Source organism: Uloborus diversus, chromosome 2 (assembly GCF_026930045.1).
Source record: "Uloborus diversus isolate 005 chromosome 2, Udiv.v.3.1, whole genome shotgun sequence".
Classification (NCBI taxonomy): Eukaryota; Metazoa; Arthropoda; class Arachnida; order Araneae; family Uloboridae; genus Uloborus; species Uloborus diversus.
The window spans coordinates 122,697,668-122,724,764 of record NC_072732.1 but is presented as its reverse complement, the minus strand read 5'-3'; the positions used below and the strand labels follow the sequence as shown (position 1 = coordinate 122,724,764).

The 27,097-nt window shown below is 33.3% G+C and overlaps 1 protein-coding gene across 7 annotated transcripts in view; it reads right to left on the bottom strand.

Moving 5' to 3' along the window:
- Nucleotides 1–27,097, bottom strand: part of LOC129216020 (caspase activity and apoptosis inhibitor 1-like) — a 486,970-nt gene that overhangs the window by 220,127 nt on the left and 239,746 nt on the right. For 6 of the 7 annotated variants that reach the window (XM_054850158.1, XM_054850159.1, XM_054850161.1 and 3 more), the window contains one exon: nt 25,404–25,451. The exons of the other annotated variant lie outside the window; for it this stretch is intronic. The gene's annotated coding sequence lies outside the window, so the exon portion shown is untranslated. The remainder of the gene's footprint in view (nt 1–25,403; nt 25,452–27,097) is intronic. 7 annotated transcript variants of the gene reach the window in all.

The following is a 27,097-nucleotide window of genomic DNA, read 5'->3' as shown; positions in this document are numbered from 1 at the left end:
AATAAATGCGTATTTTGGCTGGAAAATAAAAGAAACAATTAATCGTGAGTTAGATATTATTTTCAGTTCCTAAAAATTATTTTAAACTAAAATATAACTTCATACAGAAAATTTAGCAAACTGCTAGTTTTTTTTTTACAAACGTCATTTTCCCCCATAATTTACGAATTTTTCAAAGCTTATTATTAAACTAGCGGTACCCGAACGGCTTTGCCTGTAGTAGAAAATTAGAAGGTCATTTGGTTCGTCTGTATATTTACTAATAATGGATGATGAATTTCTCACAAATATGCTATGTTAATTTGCTCGTCCATGTTATGGTAACTTGCTCGCCCATGTTATGCCAATTTACTCGTCCATGTTATGGTAATTCGTTAGGTATTGCTGCACAGGAATGAAATCCACCTATGGTGGCTTAAAATTGAAATAGAAAAAGAACAAAATCGAATTTTTGAAAAATCGCTTCGAGGTGCTCACCCCTATGCTACGAACTAATTTTGTGCCAAACTTCGTGAAAATCGGCCAAACGGTCTAGGCGCCATGCGCGTAACAGACATCCAGAGATCCAGAGACACATACATTCAGCTTTATTATTAGAAAAGATGTTCAATGAAAACTTGTCGGATTTGATATCCAGAATAATTTGAAGCTCTTGAATACATGTTATTAAAAATAAAATGAGTCATGAAACATTGTTTTAATTAATTGCATGGAAATTCAAATGAAATAGAAATTTTGGGTTTTTTACTCATACAGAAGTAGTACATACAGTTGTCAAAACTACATCCTTCACAGATGTTGAAAGTCAAATTTCTGCTTAAGTTAAATGTTCATAGGAGCGATAAAAACTCTGTTGAAGGCGAATGGAAAAAAAAAAAAAAAAGAGGTGGTCGGTATTTGAAAATATGAGAGCAAGATCGAAGATTTATTTTAAGCACAGTGTCAAATACCAGAGCATCTTCAAGTCGAACTTAAAAAAGATTTAAACTTGAGCTGTTGGACTGTTACACGAGTTAAACAATCCCGGTAACTTCACCGAAGTTTTGGATGACCATATTTGTTTTTTGTTTTTAAATGTTGTGTACAATGACTTTCGTTGTATTTCATCGTTTAAAATAATTTTTAAGAAACTAAAATAATATCGAATGACGAGATTAATTATTATTTTAGTTTTCAGTCAAAATAAATAAATAAATAAATAAATAAATAAAAAATAAATAAAAAATAAATAAATAAGTAAATAAAAATAAATAAAAATAAAGAAACGCATTTATTGAGTGAAAACCTGAAATTTAGAATTTGATGCAAAAGAATTATTTTTGATCAGTATTGTTTGTTATTTACAGTCAACACCCGATAACTCGAAGTCCCAAGGGACTGGCTAAAACGTTCGAGTTATTGGTAGTTCGAGATATGGGAAGTTTCCACAACAGTCTCAAGAGTTTGGGACCCGATGAAAACTTTGAGATAAAGGAACATTCGAGTTATAAACTTTGACTTATCGAGATTCGACTGTCTTTTGAAAAATAAAGCAGCAGAGGATCACTAATGGCTACTGATTCATGCTATGATTTTAAATGAACTTATTCGAGCAAAATTTTACTGTAATCTAAGATTTTTTACTCTTGAGTTTATAAGGGTTTTCCAGGTTTCAACTAATAATAAAATATCCAATTTAAACTTTTTTTAAATTAAAATATTTTTTGATTTAATTTATCAGCTACACTGAATTTGTTAAATTACGAATCGTCATTTTAACGAAGTTAAACTAAAATGAGTTAAGTAAAGGTTAAAACAAACTTTAAAAAAAAAATCTATTATTTTGTCTACTAGTGTATCACAGACGAGTGTGCAAAACAAGTTTTGCACGAGTTTCAAATCTTATTAAAATTAAATAAAAACATAATTTTCAAATTCACACCATTTCATTTGAAAATTTACTTTCGTAATTTTACGATAAATCGTTATAAAACGTTGTTCGTATAACAATGAACTAAATATTGTGTTATTTTACAATTTAAGCATTTAAATATAAGAACCTAACATTTTAAAAATACACTTTAATATCGATGGCGTATTGGCAACTGTTTATAAAAACATTAAAATAATCAATTATCGTTTCTATGGTATCTCACTCTTTTGCATGTTTTTTTTTTTAATACATAAGTTCACTTCTTTTGCATTGAAAAAGGGGATTCCTTGTAACCGCGAAACAAAAGTATGCAGTTCTCTGCAGTTTTGTGCGAATTAACGTAGTAATATTTTCTTCTATTTTTCTGCACAAATGTATTTATTCCTTACGGTCTCTATTTTTTAAACTTCAACAAATTTGCTACGTTTCAAAATAAAATAAAATAAAATAAAATAAAAATAAATAATAATAATAATTACTATTTACAGAATTTGTAACAATATTAATTTGAATTTTTGGCATCTTGAATTCAAATTATGTTTTTCGCAATCACGAGCGTGTGTATGAATGCGCGTGTGTGTTTGTGTAGGCGCATGTGTGCGGGTGCGTGTGTGTGTATGCGTGTTGTGTACGCAGTGCTGCGTGTGCACGCGCGCGCGTGTGTGTAGGCGTTTGTGTGTGTGTGTGTGTGTGTATGTCGGCATATGTGTTTGTGTCTGTGTAGAGGCATGAGTGTGTATGTGTGTGTAGGAGTGTGTGTATGTGTGTGTGTGTATGATATAGACGCAACCTGGAGACGGTTCTCGCAAGACGAGCAACATCGTGAGGCCGGTCGACGCGACGGTGGTGCTGGCAGAGGGTGCTTGCGGGAAAATAAAATGATAGAAATTCAAAACAGTCAAATGAGAACAATAAGCAATCGTGATTGCTGAAAAAAAAAGAATACTTGCGGTCACATTTTTTGCAATTTTTTGTAATATTTTTGACTTCGGTATTAAACCGTCAACGTTTTATAACAAACTTTTGGCGATTTAAAGTGGTTGCACGAAGGGGAAGGAAAATATTTTCCAAAAATATTTAAAAAACGCATGCAAGTTCTTTTATTAGAACAATATTTTATTACTGTATTTGCACAACGTTCTAGCCTTGAATATTCTTTTGTAAAATATGTAATTTTTGATTATCATTTACAAACTAAGGATCGAAGAAAAACTTTTTTTATACGAACTCGACGTAAAACTTGAAAACTTTCTGGTCTTTTTTATTACTTCCTTTTACAAAAAAGGAAGTATTGTATTCGCGAAAAAATTTTCACTCAAAAATCGCCCTTAATTTCCATTTTGCTCACCCCCAAATGAATGTTGAGTTTTTTTTTCGATTCGACCACATGCGGAAAAGTGCCTAAGAATGTATAGACACGCGAAATATCCATTTTGACCATCACCGAGGTAATTACAACGACTTTTCTCGTGACGTCTGTATGTATGTGCGTATGTGTGTATGTGCGTATGTGCGTATGTATCTCGCATAACTCAAAAATGGTATGTCCTAGAAAGTTGAAATTTGGTACATAGACTCGTAGTGGGGTCTAGTTGTGCACCTCCTATTTTGGTTGCATTCGGGTGTTTCTAAAGGGGTCTTTTGCACCTTTTTTGGGGGAAATCATTGTTAATTTCGATGCAAACTCAAGTGGTGTTATAATTTGGCGGTCACTTGGCGATATATCGCCAGTCTTTTGGTTGCCTTGTCGCCAACTTGGCGAAAAATTTGGCGATTTTTTTTTTTTTTTTTTTTTTAAATCTGCTTTCAATGTGGCCATTGCTAGTGATATTTAAAGAGTTAGAGAGAGAATCCCATTAAAATTGCAATAATAGGGAAATAGCATTAAATTGGTGTAAAAGGAAGTCATGTGATGCACACATCAGCTCGTTTCTTGTAGAATATATTTTTAAACATTTTTTTCTGGCACAAAAACAATGATGATGCAGTTAGCGCTCGGTTTTAAGAACTCTTAGGTAGTATTATATAGGTAGAACTATTCGGTACTTGTATGTAGTAGGTTTTTTTTAGAAGCAAAACCACGTGAATTGCTAACACTTCCTCTTTGTTTTGTTTCATAAATTCGTTTTTACTTTTCTAGAACGGAAGTTTTTCCTTTAATTGTTAAGCTAAAAATACTGTAAGCCCATTTTTCGTCATCATCCGGCAAAATAAGTTTAAAATGAAGGCAAAATCATGGAATTTGATAAAGGAATTAGGGAGATTTCAAGAGCCGACAGAAAAACAGGGTAGAGAAATAATGTAAAAGAAAGGAATGAATCTGGATTAATGAAAACGACGAATAAATGTTAAAAAACGCATTATCGAGGAGACGTATAAAACAATATTTTACTGCATATGATTTTGATGCGTTTCAATTTTATAAACTCTCATTTTTACTAACTTTTTTCATGTTTCCAAAGAATTATTAAATCGAGCGCCAACTGTCATCATTGTTTTGTGCCTGAAAAAAATTAAAATAAAATTTTGTTTAAAAATATATTCTACTAGTGGTACCCGCACGGTTTTGCCCGTAGTAGAAAATTAAAAGTTCATTTGGTTCGCCTGTATATTTAAATAATGGATTATGAATTTCTCGCAAATTTGCTATGTTCATTTGCTCGCCCATGGTCGTATATGGTAGTCTGCTAGTCCACGTTATGGTAATTTGCTAGTCCACGTTATAGTAATTTGTTCGTCCACGGTTTGACAATTTGCTTGATAAAATGTTCTTAAAATTGGAATAGAAAAAGAACAAAATCAAATTTTCGAAAAATTGCTTCGAGGTGCTCACCACTATGCTACGAACTAATTTTGGGCCAAATTTCATGAAAATCAGCCGAACGGTCTAGGCGCTATGCGTGTAACAAACATTCAGAGATCCAGAGAGACAGAAACATATTTTCAGTTTTATTTTTAGTAAAGACAAAAAAAAAAAAAAAAAAAAGCCAGGAAGTTTGTTCAAGTTTTACGTCGAGTTCACATAAAAAAGTTTTTCTTCGGTTCTTAGTTTGTAAAAGATAATTAAAAAAAAAATATTTCCTTTAGAAGAATATTTAAGGCTAGAACGTTGTTCATAAAATCTTGAATCATTGCAAGTTAAGAGTTTCGTAAAAATAATCGTCGACTGTCTTAAAACATATTTTGTTTAGCATAATGTGTTAAAGCAGAAATTTCTAATGAAATTTGCAAGAATTGCAGATTTCGTACCATGTACGTTGGCAACATGTGTTTGCAATTTTTATTAATGTTTGCAATTTAAACTGAATCTGCTTTCGATGTCAGAGTCTTTTTTGCATTAGATATTGCATATATAACTGCGCAGTATTATTGAAATGGCTACGTCTTTGCTTATGAATTTTCACGAAAGTTGACATTTATTGATTCAGTTCACTAAATAGCAATGAATAAAATGAAAAGAAAAGAAGCTTTTCCATGTATTCTACTCATGTATTCACTGAAAGTTAAGAGAAAAAAAAAAGAGAGAGCGTAAAATGTTTCTTCAGCACTGTAAATGGAGAAAGACTTTCTTTTAAATTCTCAATTGTATTTGTTTGGGTATTTGTATTTTATTGCATTTTTATCGGGGAATAAAAGCCGGGAGAGGAGTCAGTCGAGCCTCTTGGGCTCAGGGGCGGGGATGTCACGCGATTCTCCATCCGTCACGCAATTAGGGAGTCCACGATACCCCAAAGCATCCACGCGTTGGGAACCGCGTTACGTTATTTGCAGGTCAAGTCTTCAGAGACACACATTTTTAAACAGCAAGACAATGACAGCTTTCATAGCAAAGCTTACAATAGGGGCGTGGATTGTTTTTTTTTTTTTTTTTTGATATTGAAGTTGGAAATGATATGAGCAATATTATATGGACTCTGATAAGTTTAATTTTTTTTCAAGAATAATCGATATTGCACGCTTCCTGTTCAGTAATTGTTTTAAAAAGGATAGTGAGTGGAAATAGGTATGAGATGTTGGTAGATTCACACTTATTATGACAGCGACAAAAAATCAGTCGTAGACTTTAAACGCACGTTATTAGCCAAGCACGTAGTTAATATACCCTCATGTAGTTCCACTAGCATATTTTTTTCTTCAACCATTTCTGTGCCTCAGAGTCACATTTAAATCCAAAAATTGCGATTTTCCATAGTGTATTGTGTGTAGAATCCTATTTAACATCGATTCACGTGAACGTAATTCTAAAAAGCAAATCCTTCATAATTGTTTACCACTGATAAAAAAGCGCGCTCCATCCCTTGCATGCGCCAGACAAACGTTTTCCTTCTCTCCTGTATAAAAACGATGATAGGACTTACGTTAGTCTGGCTCTGAGGTGCATATTTAAAATTACTATCATTCAGATGACAATGATCGGTTGCTTGCACTACGACGTCATTTGGAACAGATAGATCCTCTCATTTGACGTAACTAGCAAATCTATTGCGACGGGCGCATTTTGTTGCTGTCGCAAAAGGTATTAGATCACCATAATGGTAAATTCGAACCGACTATAACAGCGACAACAAGTTTGAGCTTTTCATAGGTTACACCAGCGGAGTCAAAATTTACTTTCTAATGGAGAGGGGGAGGTATTAGTCATAAAAATCTTTGAACTACCATATAAGGACTGGTATTATACGTTAACACCAAGGATTTTGGGGGGCGGTGGGGAGGGCAGTTTTGCAGCAAAACTAACTGGTAAACGCATACTTCACTTAACAAACAACAATTAAATCTTTCGAATGTATTCATTTGTTTATGGTGATTTTTACTTACTCACTGATGCTCATATTTTATACCCCCAAAGTTCTTTCACACCAGGAGGAGCATGATTTTTTGGTTGCGTTATGATGTCATTTGGAGCAAAAAAGCTCTCGCTGCTTGTTTGTCAAATATATCAAGTCTATTGCAACGACACCCTCCCTCTCCTCAAAAGAAAAAAAAAAAAAAAAACCCCGCAAAAGCTGTGAAATCCGCACATATTTCAGGGTTTCAATGAAACTTTATGAACATAGAATTGAAGTACAGCTCTCACGAAAACAGTGAACTCAAGTAAAATTCTCTAAACACAGCGTGAAATTTTCGGAAAACTCTGAAGAAGCTCGACCCCCCTCTCCCTCCCCAGTAAATCTCTTCAAAGTGGCAGAAATCATTGGAAAAAAAAAAAACATTTTGTAAGTTTTTTTTTTCTTTTTTAAACTAATTTTTTAGTTTTAGAATGTGTTGTCAGTCCAAAATTTTCGGAAACGGCAACCCAACATTTTCGATTAACAAACACCCCTGAGCTCTGTTTTAAGTTTAAAGGGATTGAGAAAATAGTTCATATTGAAAAAGAAGCAATACGGAAAGAAAAATAACTCCCCATAATTCAAATTTCGAACTAAAGTTCAGATGAAAATTATTCCTCTCCTCCATTCTCCGCCATTCTAATACTTTCCCTCATTTCGGTAATTTGAAATTGTACAGTTCAAGTTTTACTTTCTGCCTGCCCTTAACTTTATCTCATGACTGCTAAAAATAAGGGCAAGGACCAACATAACTGACGATGAATCTAATTTGATACGAGAACGAAGATTTGAAAACCGCATTAAAAAATTGAAAAATGAAACAAATAACTAAAAGGAAAGAAGGAAGAGACCGGCAGTGTAATACCTGCGGCTAACTCTCGCTGATGTGTGAATTAAAAAATAAATAAATAAATAAAACGAATTTTTTTTTAAATGACTAAAAACTTTTTGAATTAATACATTTGAGATCAAATTTAAATTTTAGGCTAAGTCAAAAAATGTTAATGAATACGTTATTTATCGTAAGCATATTTGAATGCAGTGACAACAGTTAATTTTAAATTGCAAAATGGCTGATATTGCTTCTTGATGTCCTCGCAATTCAGTAGAAGTTTTACTCCCCTTCAAAATAAACTAATAACAAACAAGATAAAAATTAAAATCAAGTCAATTAAACTAATAATAAAAAAAATATTTTTTCATTATTAAAACATTTCTACACAGTTTATAAAAAGATTGGCAACTGAATAATTTCATGAACTCTGTCTATAATAATACATATGAGATACACTTAGCATTCACCAGACAAGGCCTATGGTAGAAAAAATCTACTCTCTCTTAAAGTGGGTTTCTTCAAAATGTATAGCAGATTGAAAATATTTACAGAAGAAACAAAAGAAATACCGCCATACTACTACTAAAATCTGTGGGACTCTGTCTGTCTGAGTCTTCAATATTTTAAATTTTTACAGAAACAAGTTTTAACATTTCATCAGTAAAAGAAAAAACCAACCAAACTCAGAATTTAAAAGTTTCTGTTTATCACTTTATTAAACGCAGATTGCAAATGCAAATTAAAAGCAATTATTCACTGCATTTCGAGGGCGTTTTATTTTTCCAGCTGGCATCAGTCTTAGGGCCGTTGATCGCACCCCGGCGCTTTAAAGAGCAGGTGAAACGCGCTAAAGACAATGTTCCTCCCCACACCCATTTGTTACCCCATTGTTTGAACTTTTAATTTAGCCGCTTTCGAGCCACATTGGCGAGAGTAAAAGAGAAAATGAGTCGTTTAAAGGGCCTTTAATGCCGAGCCGGGAAATGCGCTTTTCTCATTTGCTGGCTTGTCTTTGTTTAATCCTTTTGAATTTTTACCCGTTTAGAGCCACGTTTAATTTTTATTCTAGCAATTATTGACTTTTTTTTGCGTCCCTTCTTCACTCCTCTCTTGCAGAGAATGGGGAGAAGCATATTTGGAAGTGTCGAAACGTTTGGCATACCTCTTAACGCGCTTTCCTCGAGATCATAATTAAAATTCTGTCAATCAGGGTTAAGAGTTTTTAAAAACGAGGGTCTTGTTTGACTTTGGATGCGGGCGAAGTCTTAATCTTCCGCCAGAGATGAGGATAAATTTTTGAACTTCATTTGATTTAACAGCAAACTATTTTGTATTAGGTTGTTCCAAAAGGTTATTTCGCTTAGATGAAGAATCAATTTAAGTAAATTTTTAAGATGATATGAGATGTTTTGCTTTACAAGTATTCTTCGAACTGAATTTCAGGAGACTTCGGATATTGTACAAAAATATCCCTACAAAAATTAAAAAATCCTGTGCGCCGTTGAACTTGTGTACATGCCCCCCATCTCCCCAAATAATTGGATTTAAAAGTTGGACCCAGTCACTTTCATTTCATTATTAAATAGGAGAAAACAGCAGCATTTTTAACAGTTTGTTTTGAATTGAGTGGAGAAGGGAAAACTTCTCAAATTTAAAGCAGACAATAAAATATTTTGTATTAAGCTGTTCTAAAAGGTAACCTCGCTTTTATGAAGAACCATTTTAAGTAAATTTATAACATAATATGAAATTTTCAGTAAGTTACCGCCCTATTGCCAGGGCTAAGGCAGAAATACATGAAATACACCGCCAGCTCAATCATTCCAGCAGAGGACTGCAGTTTCGTGCTTATTAGCACTCATCAGCCCGGCATACGAAGTGACTGAGCTAGAGGTGGAAAATCTCTAAAGCACGCCAAGAGTGCTAAACAAACTGGTAGCTAATATAAGAATTAGCTCTGATAAAACGAGTGACCGAAGCAATAGTTCGGTTCAACTCGAAGAATGAAGGCAGGGCATAATATTTTCAGTAAGTTACCGCCCTACAGCATACATAAAAGACATAAAATACATAAATGCATAAAATACACCGCCAGCTCAGTCATGGAATGACTGAGCTGGCGGTGCATTTCATGTATAATATGAAATGTTTACTTCTACAATTATTCTACAACTTTCACAAAGTTAACACCAGGAGACTTTGAAACTTGTACAGAAATCCTTACAGAAATTAAAAAATCCTGTGTGCAGTAGAACTTGTGAACATGCCCCCTATCTCCCCCCCCCCCCTTCCCCAAAAAAATGGATTTTAAAAGTTGGACATAAGCAGTCACTTCCATTTCATTCTCAAATTGGAGAAAACAGCAGCATTTTTAACAACTTGTTTTGGATTGAGAAGTGAAAGGAAATTTCTCAAATTTAAAGCATACAGTTATTTTTTTATTAAGTAGTTCCAAAACTATTTCTTTAACGAAGAACCATTGTACGTAAATTTATGACATAGTATGAGATATTTTGTTTTAACTTATATTTCGCCTCTTCGGAAGTTGAATACGAGGAGACTTTAAATCTCGTACAAAAATATCCTTCAAAAATAAAAAAAAAAACTTGTGTCATAAAGAAATTGTGTACATGATCCAAAAAAAAGTTGGCATTTAAAAGTTGCACATACGTAGTCACTCCCATTTCGTTCTTAAATGGAGAAAAAAGTAGCATCTTTAAAACCTTTTTTGTATTGAGAAGTCAGAAGTGAAAGGAAACTTCTTAGATTTAAAGCAGACAGCAAGCTATTTTGTATTAAGTTCTTCCAAAGGTTATTTCGCTTAAATAAAGAATTATTTATGTCAATTTATAGCATAATATCAGATGTATTATTTTACAGTATTAGTCCACTTTCCGGAAACATAGTTTCCAGGAAAAATACCTTTTGAAAAAAAATCCTGTTCCGTTTAGGACTTGTGTATATGCCCCCAAAACTTGGCCTTTAAAAGTTGTACCACGCACTCACTCTCTTTTCACCCTTTCACTAGGAAAAATTATATATAGATAGGAAAAATCATATTTAGAAATTTGTTTGGGATTGGGGAGTGAAAGGAAATCTTCAAATTTAAAGCGGGTTTTAAAGCTACCTGGTTTTGCGGGGAAAGGATTGTCCAGTTGTCTGCTTTCACCCCACCGGGCAGCTTCAGAAGTTCCTTAGGGTTTGATTCATACACTCTAAAAAGATAAAATTTTGGAGTTGCAAGAAACTTTTATTTCGAATTCACCCCTATTTAGGAATATAGGAAGATAGACGTATTTGTTTCAATTCAAGAGGTAGGTGAGATTTTTTTTTTTTTTTTCCTGTTTTGAAGCGGATTTTATGCTAATAGGTTCTTCAGAAAATCATTAGCGAAGGCAAAATTTGAAGATAGAACGACCAACTTCAACCTAAAACCACATTTTCAAAATGATCTAAATTTTATTGATCTTGGTTTTGGTACTTGGTGATAGTTTGATGGATCAGTTAGCCAATTCCTATGTTTTTACTTTTTTTTAAAACTGTTTTCAGAGGGAATGTTGGAAAGTACATAAATTGAAGCAAAGCTGAATTTTCTGGGCACCTTTTAGAAAAAAACAAATTATTGTAAAAAGAATTTTTCTGAAAAATTTAAAAACACTGAAAGAACCTTATGTTGGTAGAATATATTGAAAAATACAGGTTTGTAAGGCATACATTTTAAATTAAAAAGAAAAAAAATACATACATGCGGTTTCAAGTTACAAGAAACGTTACCACAACAATGAAAACTACGCAAGAAAAATAGCTGACGTATTTTCTCCATACATTTTCAATGCTTATAATCAGGGGCGTGCACAGAAATTTTGAGCCCTGCCACAAATGACTTTTCCGGGCCTCCTTCCATATTGTTTACCCTATATTTCACCCCTAGTTTTAAAAATATTGGGCCCCCTTCAGGCTCGGAAATGGGCCAACAGGTGTCCCCCCCCCTGTGCACGCCCCTGCCTATAATTTCTCTTAATCATTAATCTTAAAAAAACTACAAAATAAATAAAAACGAGCTGATGTGTACACCATATGACTTCATTTTACTCCAATTTAATGACAACAGTGCCTTAGAGTAAGCAAAGAAACACTTTAAATATATTCATTCCAAGTTTATTGCGAACCGAAGCAAAAAAAAAAAGTTTTATGCAGATTATTTTTCCCAATATTGGCAATTTTAATGTGATTCACTGGTTAGCTCTCTAACTATCGCCAATAGTGGCCAAATAAAAAAATCGCCAAGTGTTTGCCAAACTATTGAACCATTTGAGTTTGCATTGAAATTAACAATGCCTTAATCCCAAAAAGGTGTAAGCGAATCCCTGTGGAACATCCGAATGCAACCAAAAGGGGAGGTGCATCACTAGACCCCACTAGGAGTCTACGTACCAAATTTCAACTTTCTAGGACATATCGTTTTTGAGTTATGCGAGAGACATACGCATTTACATACGTACATACGGACGTCACGAGAAAACTCGTTGTAATTAACTCGGGGATCGTCAAAATGAATATTTCGGAAGTCTATACGTTCTTAGGCATATATCCAAGTGTGTTAGGGTTGGAGAAAAAAAAAGACTCAATATTCATTCGGAAGCGAGCAAACTAGAAATTAAGACCAATTTTGGAGTGAATTTTTTTTTGCGAATACAATACTTCCTTTACTCAGTAAAAGGAAGTAAAAAACGGAGACTGTTAAATCTCATATCTTTTAAATATTGTAAAAACAAAAGTGATTTAAATTTTAGAATGGTTGGAAAGAATATTAAAATATTTCAGAATATACGTTCATAATTTAACAAATATTTCTTTTCTGACTAAATATTCTCTCTTCTCTTTAATTCGAACTAGTCAATTCCACGATGCATTTTCCATATAAAAGAGTTGAAAAGTACAAGTATTTTGTATCATTAAATACGATTATTTATGAAAAATATTTATACATTAAGCTCAGTAAATAGTTCAAATACTTAGTAAATAGTTCAAATCGAAATTTTATTTTTTAATAAATTGATACTTCGTATAAAAAATAATACATGTTTATTCACTTCTTCAGCACATGCACGCATTTAAATCCGAAAAATATTTCACGCAAAACTGTTCCACCGCTGGCAACTGTTCTGTCCACGAAAACATTAAAAACAGTAGGAACTGACTAATAGCGATTGGAGAGTTTTCCATCAAGTTTTATTGATTTTCGCGTTATTTAAAAGCAACATACGGTCCCATTCAATTTACAGTATTTCGCATTCGCCGTAATCAAAGCATTCAATATTCATGTTCTTTTTTAAGATATTTTCCCTTCTGCCTATTTTTTACCTAATATTCAATGAAAGGACAGGTGTTATCGGTTAATTGCTGAAATAAGTGAGACTGCTTGAAAATACTTGTTTGGAAGATCGTAAATACAGCGATGCTACTTTTAATGAATAAGTATGAAAACTTAAAAATCATAAATCTTTTTTTTTTCCGTTTATGAAATACAGTTAAAATATCAAAACTTCTTATTCAAAGAAATATATATTAATAAATTAAGTTTAAATTAAATTAAAATATATTTACAATATCAAAAAGACTGCTTATTCAGAGAAGCACATATTAATAAATTAAGTTTAAACTATAATGTCTTTAACATTTCGAAACTTTTAATTCTGCAAAGACGAAGAGAAAATGACCGACTTTTTACCCCATAAGCTAACTGCTTATTCAAAGAAGCACATATTAATAAATTAAGTTTAAATTAATGTCTTTACCATTTTGGAATTTCTAATTTTCAATAAATCTGCAAAGACTAAGAGAAAATGACAGACTTCGAGTTCTTTTACCCCAACATCAGTCCGATTTCGACTGCTCTACCCCAAAATCATTCCGACTCCGACTATAACTCTGTAGAGCTGGACCCGGAGGGAAAACGATCGACTCTGACTCCTGGAATTTCAAAGCGTATAAAATCCGGCTTAACTCCAAACCTAGTTTGACATCGACTCAGCAGAATTATTTTTACGTATGATAACTTGAAAATGCACATAGTTAAAAAATAAATCTAGGTTTCTTAAGGCTTATCCGCAGAGCAGTTTTAAAGCTTAACATCGGCAGAGCACTACCATGGGTTTTGGAAAATCTAACAGTTTGAAAATTATGTTAATACGTATATAAAAAAAAATTTGATCTAGGTTTCTTTAGGCTCATATGCAGAGAAATATTCAAGCTTAACGTAGAAGACCAAGCACTAAGTAAATAACGGATCTTTGGAGGATCGTATGGTTTTGAAATTATGTTAATACTTGCAAAGAAAAAAAAAACTAGCTAGGGTTTTTTTTAGGCTCATTACAGAGTTTTATGCACTTTTCAGGTTCAACAGGTTGAACACTAACTACTATGAATCTTTGGGAGCGCCTCGTAATTTAAAAATTATGTTGATACATTCAAAAACAATCAATCTAGGCTTCCGTAGGCTTGTTATAGAGCATTATGTGCTTTCAGGGTTTAACCAGCCGAGAACTTTAAGGGTACCATGGATCTTTGTGGAAACCTCGTAATTTTAAAGTTATGTGGATACTTTCTAAATAATTCCATCTAAGCTTCTTTTAGGTCAGTACAAAGCATTGTGTAAAGGAATGTGGGGTAAAGTGAAATAGCGGGAAAAAGTTGAATGGAAAAATATTTTCAGTTTGCAGCGTCATCAATTCAGCAGTTCAAACTTACAATTGATTTAGTCAAAAAAATTAATCACTATAAGGATTAAAGTATGTAATAACAGTGGCGTCGCACCCGGGAGCGGTCCGCCCCGGGTGTCCCACGTCTGGGGAGTGATACCCAAAGAGAAATGGCAAAGTTTTGAAAAATTTAAATATTTCGATTTAGAAAATTTACTCCAATATTTTGAATTATATTTAACCCTATATAACTTAGCTGCATCACCACGACGAACCTCATCTCCACCAAATTTTATCAAAGTTCATCTGAAATGCATTTTTTAAGAAAACAAATTTGAAAATTTTTCGATGGAAAAAATCCTCAGATCATCTCGCCCCCCCCCCCCCCCGCCAACTATCGGGTAATTATTATATTCAGCACTAGAATCTTATTGTCCATAGTGACATCCACTTAAAAAAAACTGAAATCCATTATCTTTTCCTGTGTTTGAAATAATTGAGAAGCGATCAATTTCATATACACCCCCTTACTTTTTTGACCTCTCGACGGCCCTCCACATATGCGTCTAAAAGTGTGTTCTTTTTTTTTTTTTTTTTTTTGTCTTTTGTGCATTAGACAACTTAAAATTCCGTTCTAACAATTTGTAGTTGTTTTTGAATAATGTAAGAATTTCATGTTTGCATAGAACACTAAAACATTTTTTTTTTTTTATTTTGCTTTTGTAGGGGAGGGGGAGGGGAGTGACACCATAAATCACCGCCCCGGGTATCACCCATGCTAGGTACGCCACTGGTAATAATACAGGTCATTTTCAAAATTTGATGCACATATTGTAATATTTTGTGGTTTATCAAAAATGAGTCTTGCTGTTATAAAATCATCAAGTTTTTGCAATTCATTTCTTTAAGTATTAATTGAGATCGACATAAGTACAGTGCAGTACCTAGTTAGGTAACATAAGGTATGTTTTGATTTTAAATTATTAATACAATTTGTCAAGTGAACGCGGGGCAAAGTGAAAAAGTTCATTTCGTTTACTTATTAATGCATTTAACAAACCACTAACGTATTCATTCATTAATTCATTTACATTCCTTCATTTATGAATTCTTTTATTTATTCATTCATTTACATATTCATTCACTAATTTTTAGCCCCATGATTAAATCTAGGCTTTCTTTGGCTCATACAGAGCACTGCTGCGATCCAGACGTAGAACGTTTGTTGTTACTTAGATCCCTGCTTACTTCAGGTAATTTAAAAAGTATATCCTTTTCGAACGAACGTTTCAAAATACTTTAAATGCAAAACGTTACTGAATATCATTAGTTTTCAGTTTAATTTAAGCTACATTAAAAAAAAAATCCCACACCCATTTGTGCAGAGTATTAACCACGTTTCATTTATAGAAGAGAAATAGCGGAAGTCCCTCCCACTGTCGCATGCCCCCCCCCCCCCCCAAAAGTTTAATTCTAACCATCTACAATCCTAGAATTGCATGTCAAGTGGATGAGATCTTGAATTGAAGTACGAGATAGTTAATGATTTAGGTGAATCTAAGTTTATACTACTTCATGGCAGGGAAACAATCATAACGTTTACTTAATTGTTTTGTAGTTCCAAATATAAGTCAGCATATAAACTATTCAAAAATCAACGTGCCAACTATCAAATGATGAACCAACAACAACTATAAAATGCCAATATCCATCTTATAAAGTAAGATTTTTTTCAATGCATTGAAAAAGGCGTTCCCTGTAACGCCGAAACACGTGTTTGCTGTAATTTGCAAATTTGTGCTTTTTCTAACGTTGTTTGTCTTACTTTACTGTTCAGCACAAAGGTATTTATTTATCTTATCCATTTTGTAGTTGTAAATTACAGACGACATTTGCAGTTGCTCAGATCCCTTCTTATTTCAGGAAATCTAAACAGTGTATGTAATTCTTTTTCGAACGAACGTTTCAAAATACTTTAAATGCATGTCGGTTACTTTTCGCCATTAGTTTATGGTTCAATTTAAGCTTCATCAAAAAAAAAAAAAAAAAGAATAAAAAGACCCACACCCATTCACGCAGAGTATTTAATCGCGTTTCTCTTACAGAAAAGAGAAATTTCGAAAGTTACTAAAAACGCGACTGCGATAGAGTGGAGTTTTCGGAATTATTTATCCCGCACAAAAGAGCGATTCGCAGCAAACGAAAGTCGTCGTATATTAATTTGTGACAAAACACAAAACAACGGCGTCCTGGTCAGTGGATACTTAATAAAAATTCAAAACTTAGTATGGAACCAACAAGAAGCTATATATCTGCCCTCTAGTGGTGAAACTGGAAATAAAATTAAGTGATTTATTTTGCTGAAATTTCAGCTGTTCAAACTCTCCCACCTTCGCATCCCTCCCTCCCCTAATTTTAATTCTAACCATCTACAATTCTAGAATTGCATGCCAAGTGGATGAGATCTTGAATTGAACTATGAGATAGTTAATGATTTAAGTGAATCTAAGTTTATACCACTTCTTGGCAGGGAAACAATCATAACTTTCACTTAATTGTTTTGTAGCTTCAAATATAAGTCAGCACATAAACTATTCAAAAATCAACATGATAACTAATTTTGTAGTTGTAAATTACATACAACATTTGCAGTTGCTCAGATCCCTTCTTATTTCAGGAAATCTAAACAATGTAATTCTTTTTCGAACGAACGTTTCAAAATACTTAAAATGCATAACGCTACTTTTCGCCATTAGTTTTTGGTTTAATTTAAGCTTCCTCAAAAAAAAAAAAAAAAAAAAAAAAAAAAAAAAAAAAAGAAAAAAAATCCCACAACCGCGTTTTATTTGCAGAAAAGAGAAATTGCGTAAGTTACTAAAACGCGACTGCGATAGAGTTGAGTTTCCGGAATTATTTATCCCGCACAAAAGAGCGACTCGCAGCAAACGAAAGTCGTCGTATATTAATTTGTGACAAAACGCAAAACAACAGCGTCCTGGTCAGTGGATACTTAATAACAATTCAAAACGAAGGCTGGAAAACGAAGCGAGTACAGTGTAGCAGGTGCAAAAGTTGTGCTCTTTTTTGACAGGTGAGGGGGACAAAAGCCATGGCAGTAAATTAAAATTATATCCCCCGGCTTTCAAAAGAGTGATGGACTAAAGCGAAGGGGTGCGGAGGTCGAAAACCATTTTCATTAATTAAAAGTTGAATGAAAACACATAAAAACCGGAAATTTAAAAGGGCCGCTTCCAATGATGATTATGTGCAGTGAAAAAGGGTGGAGAGGCGTTGTTTAGAATAGCTTTTTTTCCCCTCCAGTTTTATCGTCTGCGATATGTTTGTCACGCAGGTTATTACTTATACATGTTTTAGAAAATGAGAAATTCCCTATTCTATCCCCGAACAGAGAATTTAGAATGCTGGAATGGTGTAAACAGATGACGTGTGTTTAATTTTATAGGTGGTAATGCTTTTACAGTGAAAATGAACGGAGAATGAAAATGTTGACTTTCGTTAAACGAACTGGAAATTGAGATAAGAGATACGAATCACTCTTTTGTTCTTTCATTTAGACTAAAGAAGATATTTATAAGCTGTAGAGCAGGGGTTCTAAAATTGTGGATCGCGAACCCAAATGGGGTCGTGAAACCTTTCTTGTGGCTTCACGCCACTATTTATTTTCCCACCAGCACCCTCTGCAGTATCACCGTCGACCGGCTCCTCATGATGCTGCTCCTACAGAGAAAACAGTCTCTAGGTTGCGTCCATATCCTACACACACGCGCATACATACACAACTACACACACACACACACACACACACAGACACATACACACGCACACATACACCTACAAACATATACAAACACATACCCACACACTCATGCCTGCACACAGGCACAAACACACACGCCTAAATACACACACACACACACACACTCGTGATTGAGAAAAACATAATTTGAATTCCAGATGCCAAAATTCAAATTAATTTTTAATTTTTTTTTTTTATTTTCCTGCGTGTAGCGATGTTGGTTGCGGTTTATTTTCATCAATAAAAGCATGTTTTGTAAACTTTTGTTTCAAAAGTTGACATAGACAATAGAATTACTGTTGTAATAATAAAATCTATCTTCGCAGAAGCTGTAAACATCATTGAGACGAGTAAAATGGAGGGAGTGAAGACTTTCATTCGCGAAGGAAAGACCCCCCAAGTCACGTGATAGATTTTAATGCGAAGCAGTGGAAGAAGTCAGGTTACTTTCGCTAGTCTCGCGCATAACGTGTCAACCGTTTGTCGTTGCTGAGTCACGTAACTTGGGCCAATGATTGGACTTCTCTCTCCATTTACTAATTCCTGTTGTGAGGTAAATTTGTTGTGAGGTTTTCCTGTTATACGCCTGGGTCATTCCACAGCACTTGGCTGTGAAATGTCGTGCACGCAACACTAAATCTCGAAATATTTGTATATTTCCCTTGTAAAAATTACTGATAACAAAGTTTTCTATTTTTTTAAGTCTCATAAGTAATTTTACAGTGAAAAAATAGAGAAATATTTCGAGATTCAGTGTTACATGCTTTACACTTCACTGCCGAATTCTGTGGAATGACCCATATCAAAATAACTTCAACGAAAAGTTAAATTTCAAAAGTTGAAACTATTGGCCCCAGTTCTTCAGAATACAGCAATAAGATGTTTTACCAAGATCTAAAAGAATAAAGCTATTACATTTCATTTCAAAAGCAAAAAAAAAAAAAAAAAAGAAGAAGAAAAAGAAATTAGTACCACAAATTGTGGGAATTGTGAACTATCCAATGTGGACTAAGATAAAGTTGCAGATAGAACTTTATGTTCAGGCTTTTCTTTGAATATTTTAGTGCTCTGAGTTATGTCGTACAAGAGCAACCACAACCTTACAGACACAAACCTAAAAATTAAGGAAGCACCTCCATTTGTTTAAATTACAACAACATGAGATAATGACATTAAACAGCAGAGTTTTCGGAACACCGTGCAGTGACTTTTTGAAAACTCAACGGATATATACGATTGATAACTCAATAAGGACGGTCGTATTATTTTCTATAAGTGATACCATCCACTGACAGTTAATTCTCATCTTCTACAGAATATACATCTTTGTTAAACTGAAGCTACAATAAATAATCGAAAATAGTCGTTAACAGGAGACGAAAATAAATTTATCATACAGTTCATATTCCATAACATGTCGACTTATTTGTGCGAATATCATCATATTACTATTTCGGATCTTCTGTATTTAATATTATCAGTACTTTGCATGCTTGATGAACTTGACATAAAAAAATACGTTCATCACTTTCAAAAACGACTAAGACCTGAAATTATTCAGACCAGATAAGCAATTCTCATCGAATATAGAACTATAAGTCAGCGTAAATCATAAATTGGTAACAAAATGGTCGTCAACAGATATTGTTTGTTTGTTTGTGAGAAACAATAATTATAACGAATTCAGTTTTGATGCAAAAATGCAGTACCTCAAGAATAGCAAGATTATTTGTTGTTGTAGACAAGTGAATTCAATGAATTCTGAGTGAAATGGTTGTTGCATTAAACGAACATTGTTGCATCCGATTTTTCATGAGATATTTTCAGAAGCAACCGGAGGAACTTCCGGCCATTTGCAAAATTTGTGCAGCGAATTCTATCGACGTGGAAGACATTTTCATACAAAGATATTTAACTCGAAGAACTGCGCAAAAGTTTACAAGACAGTCTCTTTGTATCACATAATACTCTCTATTGTAGTCAAAAATCCAGATCATTCCTGCAAATCTTTCGATACAATTCAATTTCTTTTTGTCACTGCCTGGTTTTCTCCCCACGATCGTCTGCTTTCGATCAGATAAAGGTTCAGTTGCCATTCCTTTCTGAACAAATAATAATAATAATTCGGTGAATTATAACTGATAAAAGGGAATGCGTTACTTTGTAATCAAGTTTGATTGTTATACCTTTCTCCAAAATTTCGTTTGAGATAGTATTTTTAAAATTGTGTTTATTTCTCTTCTTGAGACAGCTTCATTGTTAATACCTTTCAATAGAAAGTGGCGTAAGTCCAATTTTAAAGTATTTAATACTTGAAGGGATGTTCTTAAATATTTAAATACCTCTTTGTCAAAATATATAAACGAAATAAATAAATATATATAAAAAAAACTTAAAGTTAATTTTACTTGGTTATATTTTTACGTCTGAGAAGGAGATACATTTAATTGTGGTAATGTTTCCCTCAGCAGCAGAATTTTTTCCGCAGTCTGCGACGCAGACCACATCAACATAAAATTAAATTTTTAGCTTTTAAAAATTTTAGGTTATAATCTCCTCCAACTAAAAAAATAGCATGCAGAAGGTCACCGTGACCTTCCAAAAAATTCCTTATACAGCAAATTTTGTCAGACAACTCGGCAACATTTTCATCATTCCGCAAAATTTTGAGTTCTATACGGATAAATGATCATCATTCGGCAAAATTTTGAGTTTTATTCGGCAAATTTATTATTATTCAGGGAAATTTGGAGCTCCATTCGACAAAATTTGGAGTGCAATTCGCCAAATTGAGAATTTCCGCTCTCCCAAAAATTTGAGTTTGGAACAACCCTCACTATAAAAAATGTTGTGTAACTTTGCTCCATAAAATTGGTAGCAGCTTCGCTGCCTCCATTATTTTGGAGTAACTTAACCGACATTACTGGTGTAAAGTTACACATCGCTTGTGGAAGGTTACACTATGGTAATGTTGCCATAGCGTAACGTCTCACTCATTTCTGCGTAAGGTTTCACCACAATTGTCTATATGCCAACAAAGAAACTTCTTGAAAGCTTAAACATTAGTAATAAATTTATCTTTCATCTGACTTTCTCGAACGATTTAGCAAGTTCACGCTTTTTAACCTCCCAACCAATATGCACCAGATATTTTTAAATACAATATTTATTTACTTCAATATACAAACAAGACATGTTTAATGCACCAAGAGAGAAAATGACCTTAGTGGTGTTGGATCATCCAACGGGAATCAAAGCAAGCGCTTTTACCGCTCGGCTACCAAGGTCGGTTAACATTCGGCTAAAAGGAGTTTACCTGCTCTGCGTCGATTATGATCTTCACGCCTGCGCTTTGAATTTTACTGAAACCATAGTGCAAGGTTCATCCAGCAATTTGAGTTTTTAAAACAATTATGCTACACACTTCAGAATTCCTGAAACATTACACCCATTAACACTGATAACCTTATACATTTATTTTACAGTGCTGCTGGCCACTACAGATGTTTCTCCATTATACTGTCCATTATATTATTCACCCCCCCCCCCAAATCGATCTTCCTCATTTCATCACCTTACTTATTTAATCAATTGGGCGATGGCATAGCTCTCCGTGAAAATCATTCCCTGTTATCAGCAATTACTTTATGCAAGTAAGAAGTTTCATATTAATTGAAGTCTTATCACAAATACGTAATTTTTGGTACAAGCAATTATAATCTTATACTATCATTTCTCGCGGAGTTATTTTGATTTTTTTTGGGACACTGGAACTCCTTGAATGTCAGAAACACTGTAATCAATCTGTCTATCTAATTAACTAATATTAAAACCAAATATAGATGAGTTATGATTGACGGTCGAGCCTAGAATTTTAAGCGGGAATCAAAGCTTATGAACCAGTTTGGTTAAGTAAGCTCTGCCATCTTCCCGCAAAGTTAAAAATTTGTATTTCGATAGTGCATGGAACAATTAACAATATAATAATCACAAAAGCTCTGTCAAGGATAGAAAGAAAAAAAATAAAATTACATAAAATGTTAATATACCAGGGAAATATTTTATATTTTCCTCCACAAGTACAGCTTAGAAACACAGAAACACATTTCCTTTACATGGCAGACTGATATTCCGCAGATTTTACGTCAAAGAAAAGTGCGCCATTTTATTTATTTATTTAGTTTTTAAAATTTAAAATGCAGTTTTAAACGTGCGTAACAAATTTAAATTTATTTCAAACAACATTGTTATTTTTTTACTGCACGTATAGCTGCAAACAAAACAAAAATCATTTTCTTCTTGAGACATATAGTTCATCAAGTGAATGCCAAATATTATTCTTCATCAATCAATCAATGTTGTGATTGATAATTTAATTAGGAAATCTGAGTAATAATCTCAAAACCATATTTAAAATTTACGTAATACATGCGAAAAAAAAAAGAAAGAAAGTAAAAGAGAAAAAGAAATAATGTTCACGTTCACACAATTTATGAATAACATGTAAATGATAGCAGAAATCTTTTTAATTCATTAAAAAATTTAAAAAGTAAACATTTGAAAAGCCACTTATTTTCATTGTTTATGAAGTTAAATAGCAACGTTTTTGCCCTGTTAGGCGACACTATTTGTGACAGTCCTTTTTATTGACACCCAAACAGTTTCAGAAAAAGTTTGCACCCAAAACCGCAGATTGGTTGGTAGGGGAAGAGGGGGGGGGGCGGATCATTCTTCAGCAGGACCTCCTCCCCCTAAAATAGTAGTCTGTCTCCACCCCTACATAACACACACTCAAAATCGTGTGGTTTTCATTCGCTATCGAAAACACTTTACTCTAAATTCACTCAGCCAATATTTATTTTTACATCCAAACGTTTTTACTGCCGTGGGCACGTAAACGGCAGTATCTGCAGAAATAAGTTTTAGAGATATTTGAAGAAACTAGTTTTGGATTGAATACTAACTATAGGGAAATGTTGGAATTTGATGTTTTTTCTTCGGGTGTTTTTTTCAGCTGAAACCAAATTTGCAAGCTTGTATAAAAAAGCTAAGGCACAATAGATGACAAAAACTCAAAGTTAGAAAGTAAGAAAGAAAAATGTTTGAGAGTATACGGCGTATATGGAGTATAATACCCTATGGGAACACCACTGACTAGAAGAATTTTAGCTTTCTATTTCAATTGAAAGAGGGTGTTCAATCTCCTCCCCCAAACTTCATACGTATGGAGAAGGGGGGTAAAAAAGTACATTGAACTGAAAAAAAAGCTACGTATTATAATATACACTGGTAATATGCATATACATTGCATTAAAATATTTACAAAAAAAAAAAAAAAAAAAAACAGATGGGGAAATTAATTTTTTTTTAACTGGTCGCATTTTCTATACTACGGCTAATGTTAAATTAAGGGGTCATTGAGCACCCTTTTAAAATTTGAGTAAGAAGCTTAAACTTTTACAGCATAATACTATTAGTAAGTCTAAAAAAAATAGGGGTGTCCTGAACTCTAGCTGGATTTTTTTTTTTTTTTGAACCACCCTGCAGCATAGGTTTTTGCAATGAAGATTTTCAGTTACTGCCCTTTACATGCCCACGGCAGCCTAGGTTTTTGCAATGAAGAAAGGAGAAAAGGTGGACTTAAGTCACTAGCAAAATGAACAGCAACTGAAAGGCGCGCACACCTGCCGTTCATTTATCCATTCATTGTAACAGTAGACAAATGCTCTTGCTTTCCCTCTCCTATAATGACAAAAATTCACTTTAAAACAAAAGCAGCAACTTTCACTGGCGTTTGAAAAGCCAGGGGAAAATTTGCACGAGTTGACAGTTTTAATTCAATAACTTCTCAGCCGTCCTGTTCTTATTCACCTTTTACAAAACAATACACGACTACAGCGTTCGCCAGTGCTGCAGCTTATTCATCAAGATATTATATATATTAAATCTTCGCGCTGAAAAGGGGGGGGGATGGGGGGGTTCAGGATCTTTTGTATTATTAAAACCAACTGCAACGCGCGCTGTTTTGACTTGAAAAATTTTCCATTCCTTGTGTACGGAAAGAGAGTAGAGCTTTTGCTTCGACCTCCATTGTCTCAATTCAAGAGTGGAAATTGATGAACAGACGTTAATTTCACTGCATAGGGGATGGAGGAGGGTGGAGGGAGGGAAATTTCGGCTACGTCATCTGTTTTTCCCCGTGAAACCCTTTCGTCTCTTTGAAATGGAATCCCCCTCCCCCTCTCTTTGGGTTTAAAAGTTTTGAATGAGAAATTCCCCAAAGTGAAGAGTTTTTAGTGACGTCATTGTTTTAAGAGCGATAAAACTCGGGGTATTATCTTTGGAAAAGTGAAGTATTCCTGGTTTGAAGCTGGCTGTATGAATCTGCATTTTAAAGCACGTTCTAGGAGCAAACGCACTTTTTCGGCATTTAGGAGGTGCCAAAGAGCCACCAGAAGCTCACATTTAAAATTTTGAAACTTTTCATTTTAAAATGACAAACGGTTTTAAATGCAGTCGTACAAATAAAACCACAACAGAAAACGCTTCAAACAAAAATATTTAAAAAGTAATAAGAACCTCTCAAAATGCAAAAGGAAAGACGAAGTCGTTGCTGTATGTGTCAAAAATAAAAAGTGCTTGCTAAATTAATAATTTACTATCATTTTTTAAAAATTAAATATGTTTTTTTTCTAATGACGTAATTTTTATTCATAGTTTAATTTCAATAATTTGGGAATAGTTTTAAAACTTAATATTAATCTACTTTCAATCTTCACGGAACATTTTCACTCAAAATGCTTATGAAAACTTGCAAATAAAATACATCTATGCGTTCCGAAACAACGTAGTAAGTATTTTTACACATTTTTAAAAATGAATTCGACGTACCAATTGCGCGAGGAGTTTCTTGTTTGTAAATAAAGCTATGTTGAAAAAAAAATGCATAAATCCTTTTCTATGGAACTTCATTTTATACATGGAAGGAAAAGTTTAAACCCCCCTTTGTATATAAGAGTAGTACGTAGAATTGTCCAACATACAGATGTCCATAATTATTCATCTGCATGTACTTGAAAGGCATTTGTATGCTTAATACATTTATTTCTCTGCGCGTAGAAAATTTTTTCTTCTTCAGTTAGATTTTAAGATGCTATAATAACTAAAAATAGTACGTTTTAACAGGTTTTAAGATGTGTATGATTTTTTCCCCGATACTGTTCCTACCAAATCAACACAAGAAATATAAGCAAATACAAACGAATAAATACAATGAATGAAATGAAAATAAAATTTTCACAACACTAACTTCTAAGTTCACTAATGTCTCAGTATACGAAGCTGCAAGAGGCACCGGCTAAAAAGAGAGATAGAGACAGTCATAAGTGGGAGGTATCAATGAAAATCAAATTCATACTAAACCAAAATTTAAGTTTAAAAATAAATGAACAGCAGAAAAGTATAGTTAGCACAGTAGCAATATTATGATGAACTAATATGCATGTGAAAACGTATATTAACAGGAATAATTTTATTTATTTATTTTTTTCTTGAGAATTATTTTATTTTTAATAGCTGAATTCAGGTATTTCGCGGATTATTTTTCCTTTTAATTCAACTTTTACTTTTGTTTAATGATTTGCTTCGTTTAAAAGTCCATTAAAAAGACAAAATAATGCATGGTATATCCAAAAAAGTAGTTTCTGTAGAACTTGGATCAAACACAGCGACTGAATAAAATGAAAAATAACCGCCAAGATTAAAACTGCGCCAACAGTTCTACTTGTAACGGCAAAGTACCAATTTCGGACAAGCATATAGGCCATATTAACCAAAACAAAATGCATTTTAGGTTTTAAAAGCATGCAGTTCAGTCAATACATTTTTATGGTAAAGAGAAGTGGGTTTTCGAAACTATTGTTGTCATTTGAATTCATCTGATACACCGTCTTATCATTAAATATAAAGAAATGAGAAAGATTTACATCATTTGACACAATTATCAAACACATTTGTTAAACTTCCGTTTCCTTTATCAAACACGCTCAGTGATTAAACTGTAAAAATCTGTCACGTAACTCTAACTTTCCGATTAAAATGTTAATAATTCTGATACTAAATAGAGTTTTGAATGTCAAGGTTAACCGAAGCGTGGTACAAATGTGTGATAAGATCCCTTATGCAATCACTGGCGCCTATACGTTAAATAAAATTCTATTATAAGATTACTATCTTAACAGCAAGAGTGATATTGATTCTTAATTAATAAATATGTTTGTTGAATGTAGTGTCATTTAATTTACTGACCGGTTATACATCGAGAAATCTAACAATGAACCAAACATCGGTTCATTTATTAAATAAAATCGTGTCGTTTCGTCGTACAAATCACATTGGGTATAAGGAAAGAATGATTAAAATGCCGCATAAACTTTATATTAAACAATATATTTTCCACGTGGAAACTGATAATGGTGGGAAGAGAATTGATCTAATCAGGAATATTTAAAACCAAATCGCTGAATTGAAAATTATTTTTCAGATTCATTTCAAAAATTCGCTTTCAGGAAATATCCAATCTATTTAGTTTTATAAGGTACTGTTTCAGAGTAAGAACTCAGGTCTAATTATACGTAATTTTTTTATTTGCTCTATCTTTCTCATTCTTTTCAAAACACACTCATTTATATAATATGGCATAAAAAAAAGTCCAGGGGAGATACAAAAATCTTGTTGTTTGATTCACTTCTATACTTTACCTCAAGCATCTCTATTGAAATATTTTTATGGGTCTTCAAAGAGTGGTTATATAGAGGTGTGAAAATAATTAGAATAATTGTGAAATTTATAGTAAATCCTTGTTATAGTAAATAAATAACACTTTGTTTTAAAAATGTTAATACATTTAATATTGAGGGGCCATCCTCTTATTTTTTCAATAAAGATTCGATTTGTCTTGGCATTTTTTTTTGCAAGTTTTTGGACGTTAATTTGTATTTCCTT